At 37.8% G+C, this 19,186-nt stretch overlaps 1 pseudogene across 1 annotated transcript in view; it reads left to right on the forward strand.

Moving 5' to 3' along the window:
• The first annotated feature begins 4,466 nt into the window (after positions 1 to 4,466).
• LOC311593275 (protein disulfide-isomerase TMX3-like) overlaps positions 4,467 to 19,186 on the forward strand; it is a 30,361-nt pseudogene continuing 15,641 nt past the window's right edge. The window contains exons 1-7 of the transcript XR_014783606.1: positions 4,467 to 4,598; positions 5,459 to 5,513; positions 9,104 to 9,143; positions 10,401 to 10,524; positions 15,639 to 15,684; positions 16,906 to 16,986; positions 18,178 to 18,251. The product of XR_014783606.1 is annotated as a protein disulfide-isomerase TMX3-like (transcript). The remainder of the gene's footprint in view (positions 4,599 to 5,458; positions 5,514 to 9,103; positions 9,144 to 10,400; positions 10,525 to 15,638; positions 15,685 to 16,905; positions 16,987 to 18,177; positions 18,252 to 19,186) is intronic.

Genomic DNA, 19,186 nt, shown 5'->3' on the forward strand with positions numbered 1-19,186 from the left:
TGTTCACATTAACCTCTTTTCTCTCCTATCTAGAGTAGGTAGGTTGGAAAGGAGGTTAAGCATTAAAGAACCCCAAATAAAGTAGGTTTGAAAAAGTTCAAAGCCTACATGCTCTGGCAAGCAATAACATCCAAAGGCCTTCCAGGTCTGTGTGATCTGGCTGGAATGATACACTTTAATCCCTCTGACTGGAATATAGACATGCCCTTGGTACACACCTTTCATCTCAACAACACCATCTAATTGAAGGGCAAACAAAGTGACAAATCAGAGAAAATACTTGACAGAATGAGTCAGAGATAGGATATGCCCAACTCTCACAGGAACAGACAAAAAATAGAGGCTACTTAAGAGCAGTGCAGAAAGAGTAGAGAGAAGGAGAGGGAAGCTCAGTGAGCTCAGTTCAATTGAGTTCAGGCAACGCAGTGGAGTTTAGCTGAGTTCATTTTGGTGCAGTTCAGCTAAGTGCAGTTTAATTCAGTTGAGTTCGTGTGGCTCCAATTCACTTCATTGCAGTCAGTGCAATCTGTTAAGGTAGTCTTTTACTCTCCTGAAGAAACTGATGTCTCCAAAGCTTATTGCCTCTGTCTGCTAATGTAGGCCTAGTGTTTGAAGCTTCTAGCCTCTGTACAATTTTATCTACATCTAGAATGTTTTCAGCCTCTGAGATTTACCGTTGAACAAACTCACCCACTATTGGTCTTTCTGAACTCTTGCTGGCAGGTTCAACTCAGCTGTTGTTGCTCAACTTCCTCTCCAAGATGACTTATTCAGCCTGGCTTCTCACTCAGCCTCTGACTGAATTGCTCTGCTTGGCCTCAAGCTAACTCTAGCAATCTGTCCTAATGTTCTGGCTCCTCCTCATTCTCTGGCTCATTCTGTCTTCACCTGTGTCTAGCTTGTTCTATCTTCAAGCCCTGTCTGTAAATCTCTCCTAGTAAAACAATTTCTGAATTCCACAAACTGAACTGCCACGAACTCAACTCCACTGCCTCTCAACTCATAACTCAACTGAATTGACTAGAACTCAGAGATCTACATACCTGTCTCCTGAGTGCTGGGATTAAAGGGAGTACCACCATGCCAGGACCTAAGCTTTTCTTTACCTGAAACGCTCAATTTAAGGCTGGCCTTGAACTCAGAGGCTTGCCTCTGTCTCCTCAGATTTAAGGTGTCTGTATGCCAGACAGAGCAGCCTTGTTGCTGGATTAAAATTCTTCTACAGCACTCTATGCAGTTCAGTTTGTGGAATTCAGAGGCAGTTTTTCCAAGCAGAGCAATTCAGCGAGAAGCTGAAAGAAGTCAGTTTGAATTAGTCAACTTCCAGCCAGCCAAAGTTCAGAAAGAACTACAAAGGTTGAGCTTATTAAGCAGTAAGCCTGTGAGAAGACAATTACATCAGGAAAAAAAAAGTTACATTTACACTGCCCTGTCCTGTTTGGGAAACACTGTTTCCTTGTAGTTATCCACCACCTTTGGCTCTTACAATCTTTCCTCCTCCACTTTTGTAATAATTCCCAAGGACTGGAAGAAGTGTGATATAAATCTCCCATTTAGAGATGAGCATTGAATAGTCTTACTCTCTGCACCTTGAGCAGTTGTAGATCTCCATGTGTCTTAGTTATTACTACATCACTATGAAGAGACACCAACGCCATTAGATATTAGATACCATGTCTAATGGGGACTTACAATTTCGGAGGGTAAGTCCATTACAATGATGGTGGGAACATGGCGGCAGTAAGTCCTGGTGCTAGAGCAGTAGCTAAGAGTTTATATCTGAACCACAAGCATGAGGAAGAGTGCTAACCGGGAGTGGTGTTTGCTTTTGAAACCTCAAGATAAAATTGAAAGCCTACCCTTAGTTACACACGTCCTTCAACATGTCATACCTCCTAATCCTTCCCAAACAATCCTACCAGCTAGAGATCAAACTTTCAGACATATGAGCCTATGGTCTTTCCTTAAGAACATCATCTCCATTCTTAAGTGAATTCTCTGTATTTCTTTCTCACATTTGCTTATCTGGGTTTTGTATCAACTTTCTACTGGCCTTGTTAAATGAACTGGTGAATAATGTCTACTGTTCCTATTCTTGATAAGTTTCAAACGACAATTTGATAGGAATTTTTATGTACCTAATTAATGCATTAAAGGATTTTTAGATAGGTAGTGAGATATTATTCTGAGTGTGCCTGTGAAATTTTTTCTGGAAGGGTTCAGTGACTGATTAAGAAACTTAGAAAAGTAGGCAGTCTTCTTCAGTGTGGGTGGGGATCACTCATAACCATCTTAGATAGAACAAGTGATGAGAAGGCAAATCCACACTGAACTGAGACATTCATGTGTTGCTACTGCCTGCTCTGAGTTTCTTTCTTTTTTTTTTTTTAAAGACTATGTAGCTTTGGCTCTCCTGGACTCACTCTGTGGTCCAGGCTGGCATCAAAATCACGGAAATCCAACTGCCTCTGCCTCCTAAAGTGTTAGGTTCACAGGTATGTCTGCCACCATGCCCAGCTGCTGCCCTGAATTCTTAGGTTTCAGAATTCTATCACTGGTTTACACCTTCAGATTATGGGTCTTACTTATCTTGTGAACCACATCCAATAAATCTTTTCCTACTGTTTTTGTTTTGCTGGAAAAGTATTGGTAATAACTGTTTTTTAATAAAAATAGATAGCATATCAGCACATTTTAGAAACTGATTCTACTGCTTTCTTTATGGAATTATTTAAAATCTGAATTAATTTATCTAAAGGCTAATTCTAAAATTGATTTCATTCTTGAATGTGTTTTCTTTATTTTTAATGTTTGAGCTTTAACTTTTTATATATTTACAAAGTTGTTCATCCTGCTAATTTATGCTGTATGTACAGCTGTATTAGTTACTTTTCTCATAGCTGTGATAAAATACTTGAAAGAAGTCATTGGATTTTCTTAAAAAATTGGTTTCAGAGGGTTTAGTGCAACATGACTGGGGAAGGTGCTGAGGCAGAGGTGGGTATAGGGCAACTGGTCACATTGCACTGGCAGTGAGGGAGCAGAGAGCCCAGGTGGTGTGAAACATGTAAGTCCTGATCCTAAGGCTCTGTTTCATCCAGCTAGGGACCATGTCCAACCAAATGTTAGAACTTCTCTAAAGAGCACTACCAGCTGAGGAATAATTAATATACGAACCTGTGAGGGACTTTTCTCACATATTCCTTTTTCCCTTTCTCCTTCCTCTACTCTTCTGCCTTTGTATGCTCTGTTTTCATAATATAAATTCTAAGAACTAATGTAATCCAAATCCTCTGGCACTTCATTCCTACTAAAAAAAATTTTTTTTCATCAAAGTCAGTGACTAACACAGGGACCGACTTACAAGTGTATTGTTTTCATAAACGTGTCGTAATAAAGTATGAAGGATGCTACAAACATTTTATACTAAGGATTTCGGTCTACAGATAATCAGGAAACGGTAAAAACATAACCAAGAAGATATTATAATTAACTTCCTTTTTTTTAATTTCAGAAGAAGCAATTCTCTTCTTATTCTTTCACATTTTAAAAAGTATTTATGATGAACTTGGATCAGTGTGTGCGTGCGTGCGTGCGTCCGTCCGTGTGTGTGTGTGTGTGTGTGTGTGTGTGTAAAATGCACTGAGTTTCACTGCCGCTGCTTACATAAGCATAACAACCTGCCACTTAAGAAAATGACACATACAACACTGGAGCAACCATTAACTGTTCATTGTTCTCCCATCCATAATGGCATAGTAATTAACCGATTTATAAGATTCTAAATAAGTATTTACACAAAGGGTGTCCGAGCTCAGCAATCTAGTCCTCTATTTTAAAGCACGATTTCCACCTATCAGTGTAACATCTCGGTGTACAAGTGAGTTCACTGGACTTAGTAGCAAGTTTAAAACATGAGACAAAACTCAAGCTTACAGTGCATGTTGGACCCTACCTCACCTACAGCATTAAGTTCACCCGACAATGCCGTATGTACATTCTGAGGAGAGTCCCATGGCACACTCGCACCGTCACAGGAAGAAGCCCACGCCTATACCCACGCTCTTCAGAGCTCTGAGGGAGAAAAGGCTCCGTGGGAACTCGAATGCGCCTGCGCCTGCGTCGCGTCCTGCGCCTGCGTCGCGTCCTGCGCCTGCGTCGCGTCCTGCGCCTGCGTCGCGTCCTGCGCCTGCGTCGCGTCCTGCGCCTGCGTCGCGTCCTGCGCCTGCGTCGAATCTTGCGCATGCTCAGCGGCTAAGACCTCCGGACTACCGGGACCCTGAAGGGCACCAGCCCGCCCCGCCCCGCCCCGCCCCGCCCCGCCCCGCCCCGCCCCGCCCCGCCCCGCCCCGCCCCGCCCCGCCCCGCCCCGCCCCGCCCCGCCCCGCCCCGCCCCGCCCCGCCCCGCCCCGCCCCGCCCCGCCCCGCCCCGGCGTTGTCTACCGCCCAGGTCTTCCTTGCTTTCTTTTCCGGGCAGGCGGGCCTTGGCTCCGGGGTTTGTATGTCTCCCGGCGCGCTCATCGCGGGGTCCACGCCACGCTCCATGGCGAGTGCTGCGGAGCGCAGGAGCTGGGCCGCCCTCTGGCTCTGCGCAGTGGGTGAGGAGCGCGCGGGGCGGTGGGGAACGGTGGGAGGTTGGGCCGGGTCGGGGTCGCGCCGCGGGGTGCTTAGAGTATTCATCCGACCTACTCTGTGGGTCGGGCTTCCTCAGCGGGACTCTGCGCTCGCAGACGCCCCGAGAGTACGGCTACCTTCTCTGCGACCAGGAAGTTTCCGTGACTCCATTGGTAGACAGACAAGGAATGTTGAGCCCCAATTAGCCATAGGTTACAGGGTCTTGTTACAGTAAAAGGCTTTCCTTGCCCAAGCTAAAGAAGAGGATGATGCCTAAGGGCAGATCCTAGTCAGATATCCAGAACTGTGGTATAAAGAGAAACCATGCATCTTTTAAGCTCTCAGCCCTCTGCTGTCACGGATATTTGGGTTCTCTGTGGTTCACCCCTTGATTCAGCCACCTATTTAAAACCCTCAGTGAGCCAGTGTTAGAGGTGTGAGTCTTTTTTCTACCTATTTTGGTGAATTGTATTTGGACTTTATATCGAAGGGATAAATGCTACTAGAGAAAGGGGAAATTATTTTAATGTCTAGGGCAGAAAAATAGCGAAAAGGAAAAATAAAATGAGAGTGGAAATATGTAGAACAAACAACTATTATTATATGTACTTTCATAGTGCTTGTCCCTTGCAATATGATTGCATGCAGAGTAAATTTTTACTGATTGGATGAACTAATTATGCTTTTGTGTCACTTAAATCTTGTAATGGATCATTGGTGAGGTTTGGTTTGTTTTTTTTTTGATAGATAGTAAAAAAAAAATTCAAACATTGAATAGGCAATTTAGACTAAAGGTAAAAACAAAGTAATGAATCATTTATCTTCTACATTTTGTCCTTTCCAGTTATTTTACTTGACCTGGCTGTCTGTAAAGGATTTGTAGAAGATCTAAATGAATCGTGAGTATACATATATGTGTAAAATACTGTTAAATACTGTTTAACTTTGCCTAACTCAGATGCCTTCTAAATATCCACACATGAATCTAATCTTTTAATAATAGGTGCTGTGGTGACTGATATTAACATTGTCAGTTTTGTTTCAGGAGTTGTATAGAGTGCCTGCCATTTACATGCAAAATGGAAGAGTGCTGCAGAGAGTTCTGCTAATAGTTATAAGGTGAAAACCCAACAAAAGTCTCCTTATTGGTTATTTTTTTTGGTTTAATCATACAAAGTTAGCGCTGGAATTCGGTGCTTAATCTATAGTATAACAGGTTTATTCGTGAGATCTTGCTCACAATAGGTGGGAAAACTAGCTTCATTGCAAAATTCAAGGTCAGTATTTCTGCCTTCACGGCAACTGACAACAATCTCTTCCTTGGCAGGCCACATGGGTGCCTCTCCTATACCAGATTTGGTGTGCAATCAGTCTCTGGAGGGACTTGTAGCCAAGAACTCAAGCTTCCCATGCCAACCAGGCTCAGAAGTATACCAGCATTCCTAGCCTACTTGTTGGTACATTTTTTTTGGCATTTTTTTCATATACTTTGCTACTAAAATGTTCTTTTTGAAGTCTTTAACTTAGTTACTTTTCTACTTATAGAGAGGCAGAAATCTTTTCTTCTGTGTTCTTCATCAGTGAGATAGATTTCCCTGTCTGTACTTCATCTGCATGATGCTTGTATGGTACTATTTCATGATGGAAACAAACACCACCTACCAAGGAGCTACTATCCTTTTTATCTTATATCTTTCATTGTTAACAGTAGATGAATCAGTACTTATTACTTCCAGTTTTGCTTTTCTGTGTGAAATGGTGTGGGCGTGTGTTTGTAGTTTGTATATGTGAGCACAGCCTTTGTATGCTTGTGCAGAGGACAGACGAATACTCTGGTAGTCCTGCTCTACTGCTTTATGTCTTTGAGATGGGGTCTTTCCATTAACCTGGTTCTGGCCAGTATCTAGTAGGCCCCAACACTCTTCCTGTCCCTACCCTGTAACACTGAGGATCCAGGCATGGTATTAGCTTTTTTTGTGGGTGCTAGAATCTAAACCCTGATCCTGCTTGCACAATAAACTTTCTTACTCACAGAACAATTTCTTCAGACAATTTCAGTTTGTTCCTTGTCCCCATTATCCACCTTGGCACCCAACTGTGTGATAGAATGGCTGTAGTAAGTAGTATGGTCATTTGAATACAGGTACTTATGGATTACAAAGAAGTATGAACATCCCATGGGTTCTAGTCCTAGTGATGGGCATTTAAGTTGTGTTTGAAGATTATTTATAGAAACTATATGTTTTCCCAACAAGGAAAAAAAAAAAGAAACTATATGTTTAAGGAAAATTCTTTGATAGCAAGAACTCAATGGTATCTTGTGGGGTATTTCACTTTCAACCACTTTTTCACACTTCTCTCTTTTTTTTTTCTTTTTTTGCTTTTTGAGACAGGGTTTCTCTGTGTAACAGTGCTGGCTGACCTGGACTCTCTTTGTAGACTAGGCTAGCCTCAAACTCACAGTAATCTGCCTGCCTCTGCCTCCTGAATGTTAAGATTACAGATGTGTACCACCACACCTGGCTTCACACTGCTCTTATAATGGTAACTGCCTGAGCAGGGGAGGTTTCACTTTTGGTAATCATTTTGCTCCTGAAGTGGATGCTCACCTGAAGGCTCTTTCATTACAAAATAGAGTACCTTGCTTGATGCCTGAATGTGAAAACTGAACTGTATCTTGTCATAGTGCCAGCCAGTGTTTTCACTCAGATATACAAGACAGTGCTCCATGAAAAGGGAATCCAACTGTGAAAAGACACCAAAACAGTATGGGGGGGGAGCCCCATTTGTCACATCCTGGTGAAAGCTAAATATCCTGTGCAGGGAGACTTCCGAAGCCTAAAGGCATGCCATCCTCACCAGATGAAACATGTTGAACCTCTTATATTGTCTGTAATATTACTATAGACCTAAATGCAGTAATGTGTCTCTGGATGTGCATTGACATCCTCATGCTTTGTGCCGCCTTGCTAGGTGCTCTGCTGTATTTGCGTCCTGCTCAGACTTTCTGAGAGCATTGCATCTGATGGTGGCCCTAGAGTTTTGAGCTAACTAACTGATGGAATTTTACAAGTTCATTATAGCCTGGAATGTGAATCTCAGACATTGATCCCAATGCAGCAATTCTGGATTTGTTGCTTTTCACCAATATTTTATGAGAGCTGCATCCTTTACCAAAAAATGATGGGATTCCTCCTAAAATCCAAGTTCTTAATAAAAATAATGGGCCAATCTTTTTTAAAAATATATTTTATTAATTTATTCATATTACATCTCAATTGTTATCCCATCCCTTGTATCCTCCTATTCCTCCCTCCCTCCCACTTTCCCCCTACTCCCCTCCCCTATGACTGTGACTGAGGGGGACCTCCTCCCCCTGTATATGCTCATAGGGTATCAAGTCTCTTCTTGGTAGCCTGCTATCCTTCCTCTGAGTGCCACCAGGCCTCCCCATCCAGGGGACGTGGTCAAATATGGGGCACCAGAATTTGTGTGAAAGTCAGTCCCCACTCTCCACTCAGCTGTGGAGAATGTCCTGTGAAGGGGCCAATCTTATAAGCAGTGTTTTCTAAGTATAACCTTAGGCCACTGTGTTAAATTTCCTGCACAGGCTCAAAATAGAAGAGTGAAGAGCTTACACAAACATTGTCATCCCTCAAGACTCCTGGAGATTAGTTCCGGGATTGTAACAAAGTCTGGATGTTCAAGTACATTATATAAATTTATGATATGCTATATATGATAACTTATTTACATGTGTCTTTACATATATTACATATATATAACTTATTTGCATGTCTCTTGCACACATCTTCCTTTGTATTTTAACTCATTCCTAGAGTTCATGTAAAACCTAACAAAGTATAATGTAAATAGTTTTGCTGTATTGTTAATGGAATAAAGACAAGAAGCAAAAACTAATACTTGTTCAGTTTCCCTTGTTCCAAATGGAATACCAGATTAAGGAAACAGACTGCATTTGTGGTTTTCCCAAAAAGTTCTTTCTTTTTTATAGTTTTTCGATTTTTTATTTTTTTGGTCAATTTTCAATTTTAATTCTTAAAATGTTTACTGGATAGGATAAGATTTAACAGTCACTGAGTAAAATTTTTATGTAAAACTTTTATTCAAAGATTTTGTTCTGTAATGATTAGTTCAATATTTTTACTTAAGTGGCAGATTTATAAATTATACTAATTGTAGGGGGTCTGGAGAGATGGCTCAGAGGTTAAGGGTACTGACTGGTCTTCCAAAGGTCCTGAGTACAATTCCCAGCAACCACATTGTGACTCACAACCATCCATAGTGTGATCTGATGCCCTCTTCTGGCCTGTAGGTATACATGCAGGCAGAGCACTGTATATATAATCAATAAATCTTTAAAAAATAAATAAACAAATTATACAATTGCAATAATAAATATTATTGGCAGGGACAGTGTTTGTAAACAGAAATATAAAATCAGATTTATTTTTCCTTTTGTTTTTAGATTTAAAGATAATCGAAAAGATGACATATGGCTTGTTGATGTGAGTATGTAAATTTAAGTATCAATTTTGCTCTCTTCTATGCAAAGAGAACAAATTTGTTTTCTCAGATACTGATACTTGTATTCCCCCCATATGTATGTGGGTGTACATGTATGCATGCATATTTGTTAAGTGTGCATTCACTTGTGTGTGTTAGTGTACGTAGTGTATGTCTGTGCCTATGAAGGGCAGAGGTTGACACTGTGACTTCTTCAGTTGCTCAGCATCTTATATAATGTAAGACAGACTCTTTCACTGATGGAACTCAAGATTTTTTTCTATTTTGGTTAAGTATCTCCCCATCTTTCTCCTGTGTACTTAGACTTTTGTATTTAAATGACCCTGAGAATTTTCTAGTGCCTGGCACAGAAATTTATTTTGGATGAAATGCTGAGAATAGGGTTATTCTGTGGGAAGCTGTAACCTTTTCTTATAATGAGGTGTTGTAGATTATATTTTAAGGAGATTATGTTATGATTTCAGTGTAGACTTAATTCATCTCTTAATTATTTTGAGAACTTGAGTTATATTAATATAACAATAATATCAAATGTACTTTCATCCCAATACTGAGCAAAGCTAAATTTGGGGGTTTGCTCTAACAAATATCGGGGGGGGGGGAGTTCGATCCATGAAATAGAACAAGATAGCAGAGTTGGTGACTGTTAAGGTAGAAGATAGGACCTGAGAATCTACTGCTTAAATCTTTCTTCTTTTATTTCAGTGTGAACGTTCCATACTATCAACTTTAAAAATAAGCCTTATTTCATGAAAATAAATAAATACTGTGTTAATATCATATAACCCAGGGATCTAATTAAATCTGATGGTTCTGTGATATGAAGGGCTATGGTTCTGATCAACCTGACTTGTCCCTGTGTCACATTTCTCAATGATCACCTCTACTCTGCTAGTGAAAACAATAGAACTAAGGAAATTCACCTACCTCTTAACTTTTTGTACTAAGAACATATTTTTTTATGAACACAGATTGTATGTGGTATGGTACATGCTTGTTTACTTAGTGTTTTTATATAAACATGGACACATTTGCACAGAATTAGAGACTTTGAGTCAATCACATTTCTATTCTAAATAGATATTGATAGTCAATTAAAATAAAGTTAAAATACTAGTTTTGAGGTATCTATCTATATTTATCTGTTTTGTTATATTGCTTGGATAAATTCTATGAATATTATGATTGATCCTCATAGTGATGCAGCTTCTTAGTGTGTTTTCTTTCTTTCTGTATAGTTTTATGCACCCTGGTGTGGCCATTGTAAAAAACTAGAACCGATTTGGAATGAAGTTGGGCTTGAAATGAAAAGCATTGGTTCTCCAGTTAAAGTTGGAAAGATGGATGCTACTTCCTATTCTAGTAAGCTCATAGTTAATTATTTTATGGTTCTAATAATAGAAATATTTTAATTGAAACTGTTTTCAGGGTGAGTAGAAGAGATGTTTGTTTTATCATGTAAAATTATCATAATAACTTTAATAACTTAATACTTTAAGGTTATATACTTTGAGTTAAATGAATTAGCTATTAAAATTTTAATAAATAATGTGAGCTAATCTTATATTTTGGTTGTGAGCTTAGCCTTTAATGGCTGAGCCATCTCTCCAGCCCATGTGAGCTAATCTTAATCATAGTGTAGACATGCAAGCCATTGTTTGTTCCTAATTGAGTCCACATTGATCATAATATATTATAGGAGACTACTATAGAAAAGTTGATTTTGTAAGTGCAAGCTGAGGAAAAAAGATAGGGAAATAAGTAGAAGTTTAAAAGGTGGACTGAGTTAGAAAAAATAAGTGAGGGTTAGGAAGGTATTGAAAGTAGAAAATGAGATTAATAAATGGATGCAGAAACTGAATGAAGCTGAGACAAGTATAAGTACAATAAGCCAAATCTGCCCTGCTGCCTATTTTTATAAATAGAATTATTCGATGCCACAGTCATTTGTGTATTGTTATGTAGACTATTTTCATGCTTCTTTGTCAAAACTGAGTTGTGACAGAAACTACATGCCCCATAACATAATCTTCATTAAGAAGTGTCTTAAGGGAAATAATAAAAGAAGAAATTAAGCTTAGAGAAGTGTGAGGTATCAGAGCAATTTGGAAAGAGCTTCAGAGACAGTAAGGTTGGTACTGGCTATTGCTCTTGTGTGTGAAACTGGGAAGGCTTCTGAAGATCCTAAGCTTTGGCTTTATCAGTAAACATTTAATTGTGATATTTCTTTACTGGCTGTTTTGAAGTTTGAATGATGTGATACATGTAAAATCCTTTGTGTTCAATAAAATTAGTTTCCTTCTCTTTTACTTAGGAAAGAATTGTGTTATGTGGCAATATGTATGCTTGCTCTCTTTAAAATAAAACAAAAATGAGACAGGCTCTTTCCCTGTAGTTCAGACTGGCCTGGAACATTCTATTATGTCCCTGGACTCATATCACTCTTCTTCCTCAGTCTCCCAAGTACTAGCATTACAAGTATGAAGCAACACACCCAGCTACTTACTGTCCTTTTTTTTTCTTTAGGACAGTAAGTTTATGTTCTAGATTGTACTTTGGGTCAAGACAGGCCCATGTTTTTAATCTCAACTCTTACATCCTATTTTGTGGCTATGAAAGAAGCACTTAACCTAATTTTAGTTTTTTGATCGATCAGGGAGCAGTAATCTTTAGGGTGGTGAACATTGCATAATGTTTCATACTTAAAACCCATTGGTGTAGTAGATAGTGCATCTGATGATACAGAAGGAACCATATTAAGAGTTTCCTACGTCAGGCAAAGTTTTACATTTTATCATTTGTCAATAGGGAGAGAACTCATTTGAGGAAAAGCAAATGACTTGATAAAAGAAATGTTTTGGGCAGAAACTTGTAAGATGAAGGAAAAGATCAATACATACAGAAGGATAATCTATATGAAATGTTATAGGTATTCTGTGTAGGGGCCTGGAAGCTTAGGCTTGAATGGAAACAGCAGAGCAGTAAAAATAATGTTCATAGTAATTTGCAAGGCTGAAGGTATAGATGGGATAAACTGTAATCCTAGATGTACTGCTGTATTGCAAGCAGGACATTTTGCTTTTTGTTATGTTCAAGCTGTCAGCTAGTTTCAGTTGGCAGTTTTTAGTTTACTGATGTTAGTGAATTGGTGATCTAGAATGTAGATGAGTTGTCAGAGCTGGAATTACTAAACCAAATAAATGAACTTTTGAATACTAGAAGGAGATATAATGACTGGCAGACCCTTGTTGTAGAGAGGAAGGATTATATGCTTGGATTGGTATGTTTGAATTAGTTTTTGACCGTATTAGAAGAGTCTGGCAAGATGGCTCTGTGGTTAAGAGCACTTTACTGTTGGAGAGGACCTACCTAGGTTTGGTTCCAAGCATCCAGTGGGTGGCTCATAACCACATTTAATTTCAGCTTCAGAGGAGCTCACACACATATTTACTTATGGTGCAATCATTCACTTGTCCACTCACTCAGATTATACTTCTTAACTATTTATGAGCCTCCATTCCAATCTTTAGAGATTGTTTAAAGGTCAAACAAGTTCCATTAGGCCAAGAAATGCTTAATAACCTATTAGAGAATGAGAAATAAACTAGTAAGTGCCAAAAAGTCTGGAAAATGGCAGATTAATTGATCATTTGAATCACTTATTGGAAAATACAATGGACATATAAAGAAAAGTCATTAGAAAAAATACATATAATACATGTAATGCATTTAAATTGTAAATATCTTAAAGATAAACGGTGTGATGCCTCAGAGATATTACATTAACTCAAAACACTTATATTATCTGATATTTTAAATTTAGTATTCATTAACTGACCCTTTTAAAGGGGTTCTGTGATTAGGAAAATTAGCCAAGTGAGAGATAGAATTCCTTGATGGTAGAACACTCCCTTGCATGTATAAAGCTAGTAAATTTTGTTTGGTAGTTCAGGTGAGAAAGTGTTTTACATGCTATGAATTCGTTTATAATTTTCTTTTTAGCCACTCTAATTGGGACTTCCCCCCCCCCACTTTGTTGTTTTGTTTTGTTTTGCTTTGTTGTTTTTCGAGACAGGGTTTCTCTATGTAATATCCCAGGCTATCCTGGAACTCTTTTTGTAGACCAGGCTGGCCTTGAACTCACAATGATCCACCTGCCTCTGCCTCTCAAGTACTGGAATTAAAGATGTATGCCTCCATGCCCATTGGTACATTTTAATTTCATAGGTGTGATTATTACAGCTTATATTTCTCGTTCATAAAACATTGTTATATAGAGCTGACCATACAGAAAATATGCATTTAACACATCTTGTGTAAACTGCATATCTTTGGGAAAGGGGAAAGAGAAACTCATACATATGGAACACTGTCACCTGCCAAGTATTTTACCTTGTGTGATACACTCTGTGGATATAGACGAGTGAAACTCTTCTACTTCCCCTTCCAACTTACAGCCCAACCAGAGCAGTAATACATTCTTTCTTCTTGTTGTTAAGATGTTTTTAATAATTATTTACTGTTAACAGTATTTTGTATCCTTTCGGCCTACAAAGCAAATAACTGACACAGGGAGACTGAAACTTTAAAGCTGCCAGCACTTTGCTGGGCAGAATCTGAACTGATTCTAATCTGCTCATAAACTAATCAAACTATTCTAAGCCTTGTAACATACATATATTCCAAGCACTTGCCACTATGACCCATTCCTCCTCCAACTGTCAAAAAACCTCTCCTCACTCCAGCCTTCAAACTGTCCCCTCCCCTCCAGGAAGTCCCGCCTCTCACTTACTGTTTTTCTGCCCAGCTGATTGGCTAAGCAGCGCTTTATTGATGGTTGATACAATTACTCACTCAGCATTCCTCCACAATGTACACAATGTTTTGTCTGCATGTACACCAGAAGAGGGCACTAGATCTCATTACAGATGGTTGTGAGGCACCATGTGGTTGTTAGGAATTGAATTCAGGACCTTTGGAAGAGCAAGCAGTGCTCTTAGTTCTTAGGAATCTTGTCACTAATTGAATAGGCCAAACATGGTCTATTACAAAAGTCATTCTTTCATAGAAAAGCTGTAAAGTCAGCATTCATTTACCTAGAAGATAACTTAATGAGTGTTCCTTCCATGATGGTATGTACCAGTTGCAGAATCATTTCCCTATAAGCCAGCACATGCCAGACACATTCTAGACATTGGTAATACACCATTGAACAAAGGGAAACTGGGCTCTTCTGGTACATAAACTAGAAAAGAAACAATATCCAATAAACATAAATAAGTTATTTTATCATTGAATATACCGTCTCCAATGTACTGTACAGAAAAAGAATGTACTTTTTAGTATGTTGATAAACATTGATAAGTATTCATAAACTGCTGTCTAGAGATCACATAGTTTTGTTCTTATAATTCTCAATGCTTCCTTAAATACCGCAAAACTTTAAATACAGACATTTTGATGCAAATGAGAGTTAAATTGATAAAGGACTGATTTTTTTTTAAAGCCACCTGTCCTTGTTATTCTTTGTTGTCTGTACAGCTATAAACTTGTGACTATTTCATAGATACCTCTCCTGTGCATTTTGGACATTGTGTTTCTCAATATTTGGTCTGTCTACCTGTGTTAAGATTACCTGAGTACTCACTGTTAGTTTAGAATCCAGACACCCACACTGCCATATCATTTGAAAATATTTCAGAGTAGGTTATGAGAATAGTTTTGAAGGCATTTTGAATACTTCTACTGCAGAACTTAAGTTGAAGAACCATAAAGTAGAATATTGGTATGTAGTTACATGATTTGGGTTTGGTTTGAAAGAGGGCTATTCAAAGCAGTCATGTAGAAATAAGATTATTTGACAGTAGCTTATTCTCAGTTGTATAACTGTGACTGAAACAAATAGACACAATCAAACAAATCCCAGTGTATAGAACTTTTGAACTGGAACTTTGAATTAGTATGATTTATTTTTCTTTGTTTCAAATAGTGACAAATTTTTTATCCAGTTTTAATTAGTAATTAATCTAGCATGTCTTAAAACATCTACACATACACAAATATCTACTCTTCCAGGAATCAGTGCTAAAAGTATTTCTCATATAGACGTTAAATTGTATAGTTTCCTCAAATGTTTCTTTCTATTGTGGAGCCCCTAAAACCCTGCTTACTCTCCAGCCTACATACAGGCTTTACAGTAAGGATTATGTCAGCCTCACTTGCACTGGTACCATTCCTATTCCTTGTTCTTGTTAAAGGATTATGTTTGCAAATTTCCTTTCTAGACTGCAAAACATTTTAGTCTACGACTATAATTATAAGATAATGAATGCCATGGTTTTCTTCTCTGTGAGATTTAATACTTAAAAACAATCAAGTTTATATAGATATACTTTTTTTCTGAATAAAAGGCTCATATTACTTAGTTTTCTCAGTTTAAAAGGAACTTAGAAATATTTATTCTTTTTCTTATCAAGGCATTGCTTCAGAGTTTGGAGTTTGAGGTTATCCAACAATTAAGCTGTAAGTTGAGTGTTATATGTTTGTCTGTATGGTTTTAATAGTTCACTCTGCTTATATTTTACTTATTCTAGTACTTTCTTTGGAGGGCAAAGGTTTGGGTTCAGCCATTGTTTTTAAGCCAAGAGTACGATCAAAGGTGAGAAACTTCACCTCTATACATCTTCATATTTAAGTGTGTGGTATACAGCTAATTCAGTAAATGTGTTCTGGATGTTTACTGTGTAACATGCACTTACACTTACACTTAAGGTGTACATCATAAATTATGAAAGGTCTCTTGAGGAGCCCCAGTATGTTTCTGCTTTGCCACTGCAAATCACATCTAAGAGATTTCATTCTTGTATAATTAATGACACTAACTTTATTAGAGAAAAATGATAAATATTCATTTTAATCTATGTGTACTAGAGAAATTAAGTTGGAAAACAATGTGGTGAGTTGGGAAAAAATGTTTTAAAATGATTTGCTAAATTTTCCTGTTTTTTACATTAATCTTATTTTCGTGCTGTGAGCAGCTAAGCCATTTTTTTTTCAGTTTTTTTATTTTAAGTAAACTAACTTTACCCCAATATTTTAAAACCCCCAATTTTTTATATTAGTCTGGGTTTTTTTAATTGACATTTTTCCTTTGTTTTTAGTTTTGTTTTGTTGAAAATGTTATTCTATTACAGTGTATGTTAATGGTCCTTTCTCTTTGTTATTAAGAGCTCTGTTTTTGCCTATTAATTGCTCTTTTGTATCTGTACAGTTGGTTAAATATAAATTTATTCATTGACATGTCTTTTGGAAGATAATCTGTGTTTTAGGAAAACTATTTTTATGCCTAATTCATGATGCATGTTGGGGGTTTTGCTACCACCAAAATAATCTAGTCCCTAGTCCTTTTATTTTCCGCTTGATGGAGAATAATTAAAATTACTCTGATTTAAGCTCTTGACTGTAAATGTACAAATTACTCACTTTTCTGAAGGTTCATACTATAACTCTACACTACAGATTAAAATGTATCTCTGATGTGTATGTGGCACATTGCCTTTTCCTGTGCATTGTAAGTTGCTGGTTCTCAGGGGACTCTGCACACTCTGCTTTACACAAGTGCGCTGCTCTTAAAGCTTCTTCTTATTTAGTGTTTTATGCATTTTAAGCTTATACTTTAGTAGAGGAGGATTGAGAGTAAATATGAGGACGATTAATTTCCAATTCTTATCTTTTATTTTTAAGATTAAAGGGAGACTTGGCATATAATTATAGAGGACCACGGACTAAAGATGATATAATTGAGTTTGCTCACAGAGTATCTGGGTAAGTTGAAAAAGCCTTTACTATATGATTTTAGTATTTGAAAGAAATGTATTTTAGTAGATTATATTGAACATACATATTTTAGATATTAAATGTGTTGTATACATTTATGAAAATATAAGGTTATATAGCATATGCAGTGAAGTTCTGTAAAGATAGATGATATAGTTTATGTTAATTTTTTTCTCCAATGAATTTTAATATATTTTCAAAATTTTTATTATAGATACAACAGTCTGTCCTATATATTAAGGACATCCTAAGCCCCTACCTCAACTCCTCCCAGAGATGCTTGAAACTGCCTAGTACCAGATCATATGAATGGTTTTTTTTCCTTTCTTTCAAAATATCTTGTACTTCTCGCTTTTCACTTAAAGGAAGCACTTGATTTCCTTTCTTTAGTATCTGGATTTCCAATGTCACTAGCTTCTGCACTTTGTTCCATTGATAAACAAACTAAGGATTACTTGCTCACAGCCCTGAGTAATTTACTGGCTGTCTCTGTACTCTTTGAAGGAAAGCAGTGTACAGTGGGGCTTCCTGTTATTCAGAACAGTGCACAGTTTAACTTATGGACTGGTTCCTGTGGAAGTTTCTACTTAGTATTATCAGACCATAGTTGTTATGAGTAATTGGAAACATGGTAAAAGAAATTAGGAGTATCTGTTAGCAATTTCATGAATCTTATTTTTTAGAAATAGTTCTTATGTTGTAATGCCGTGTATCAACTTACATAGCGTCTTCTCTAATTTCAGAGTCTTAAAAGAAGCCCAGATGTTATTGCTCTTAGAGACTTGGGGTTTCATTTCTAGTTTGTGGTGATGAAAATATTTTTTTAAATACATCTAAATTAATTTTCTTTACCATCACATTTTTTTTCAATGCTACCTGCAAAGTATTCTGGCAGTATTTGCTTAGCTAGTGACATAGTTAAAACCCAGTGAGCCATTTGCACTGAATTACCAATCTTTGACTTATTGCTGATCAGGAAGTAGATCCTTCACAAGCAGTTCTTGCTGATTTGAATGTGATTTTTCAAAAACAAGATATCTACATCTTGCTAATGTGTAAAGAATATCAGTGTTTATAATGCCAATAGTATTTAAAAAGTAGTTTGGAGAGTACTTGTTGCCTAATGTCATCCATAATTATCCTGGGAGGTAGATGTTATCATTGGCTTTAAGTTTCTAGGCTGAGGCAGTTGAATCTAGATGAAGTAACTGAGTATCACAAAGCTGATGAGTACTGGGGAGTGATATCCTTAGGTAGGCTGTTAAAGCATTGGTCCTACTGCTCTGTGCTCCAGAATTCCTCCATCTTTTCCTACTCAAAATATTATCCATGGTCTTATAGAAACTCTTAAGAGTGGTCCTTGTCTTTTCTTATGTCAGGCAGCATGCTTCCAGGGAGGTATCTGAAAACATAAAATTTAGCTGAATTTAAGATTGTACTCTTTCTAGTCTTCAGTAGTGTGGGTGAGGGGTTATTTCCTAGTTTTTTTCAATGCTTTTGAAATTAATTGTAGGTACTTAATGTAGAAAATAAAAATGGTTAATAATGTTTATTATTAAAAGCCTGTAATTGTTATGGTGGTATTATTCTCTAACCTGCTACCAAATCAATAAGTACACAGACACCTGATAGATTTTAGATAAGCCTTATTTTACCTGGGGCTGAGCAAATATTTCCCCTCTCAACTACCCTTCATCTCCCAGTCCCATATCCTATGCCAATTGCTCTAATAATTCCTATCTGGGCTACTTCCCATCCATAAATCATAAATACTTGCACGTGTTTCTCACCTGGGCTGCTTTGCTCCATCATTAGAGCTGCTCCTCCAAGCCATTTGCTTCTTTTCCTATCTCCTCCCCATGAACCTTAGCTCCACCTCTCACTTCTGCCCTGCCCAGGCTTCAGCATTTTGTTTTGGTTTTTGATTTTTGGTTTGTTTGCTTTATTTGTTTGGTTTTAGTTTTTTGGTTTTTTGGTTTGGTTTGGTTTTTGTTTGTTTGGTTGGTTGGTTTGGTTTTTCAAGACAAGATTTCTCTGTGTAGTCTTAGCTGTCCTGGACTTACTTTGTAGACTAGGCTGGCCTTGAACTCACAGTGATCCGATCTGCCTGCCTCTGCCTCCCAAGTGCTGGGATTAAATGTGTGTGCCACCACACCTGGCTTCAGCGGTTTTTTTTAACCAATCACCT

The sequence above is a fragment of the Acomys minous genome, assembly GCF_964271855.1.
Source record: "Acomys minous genome assembly, chromosome: 3".
NCBI classification, from domain to species: domain Eukaryota; kingdom Metazoa; phylum Chordata; class Mammalia; order Rodentia; family Muridae; genus Acomys; species Acomys minous.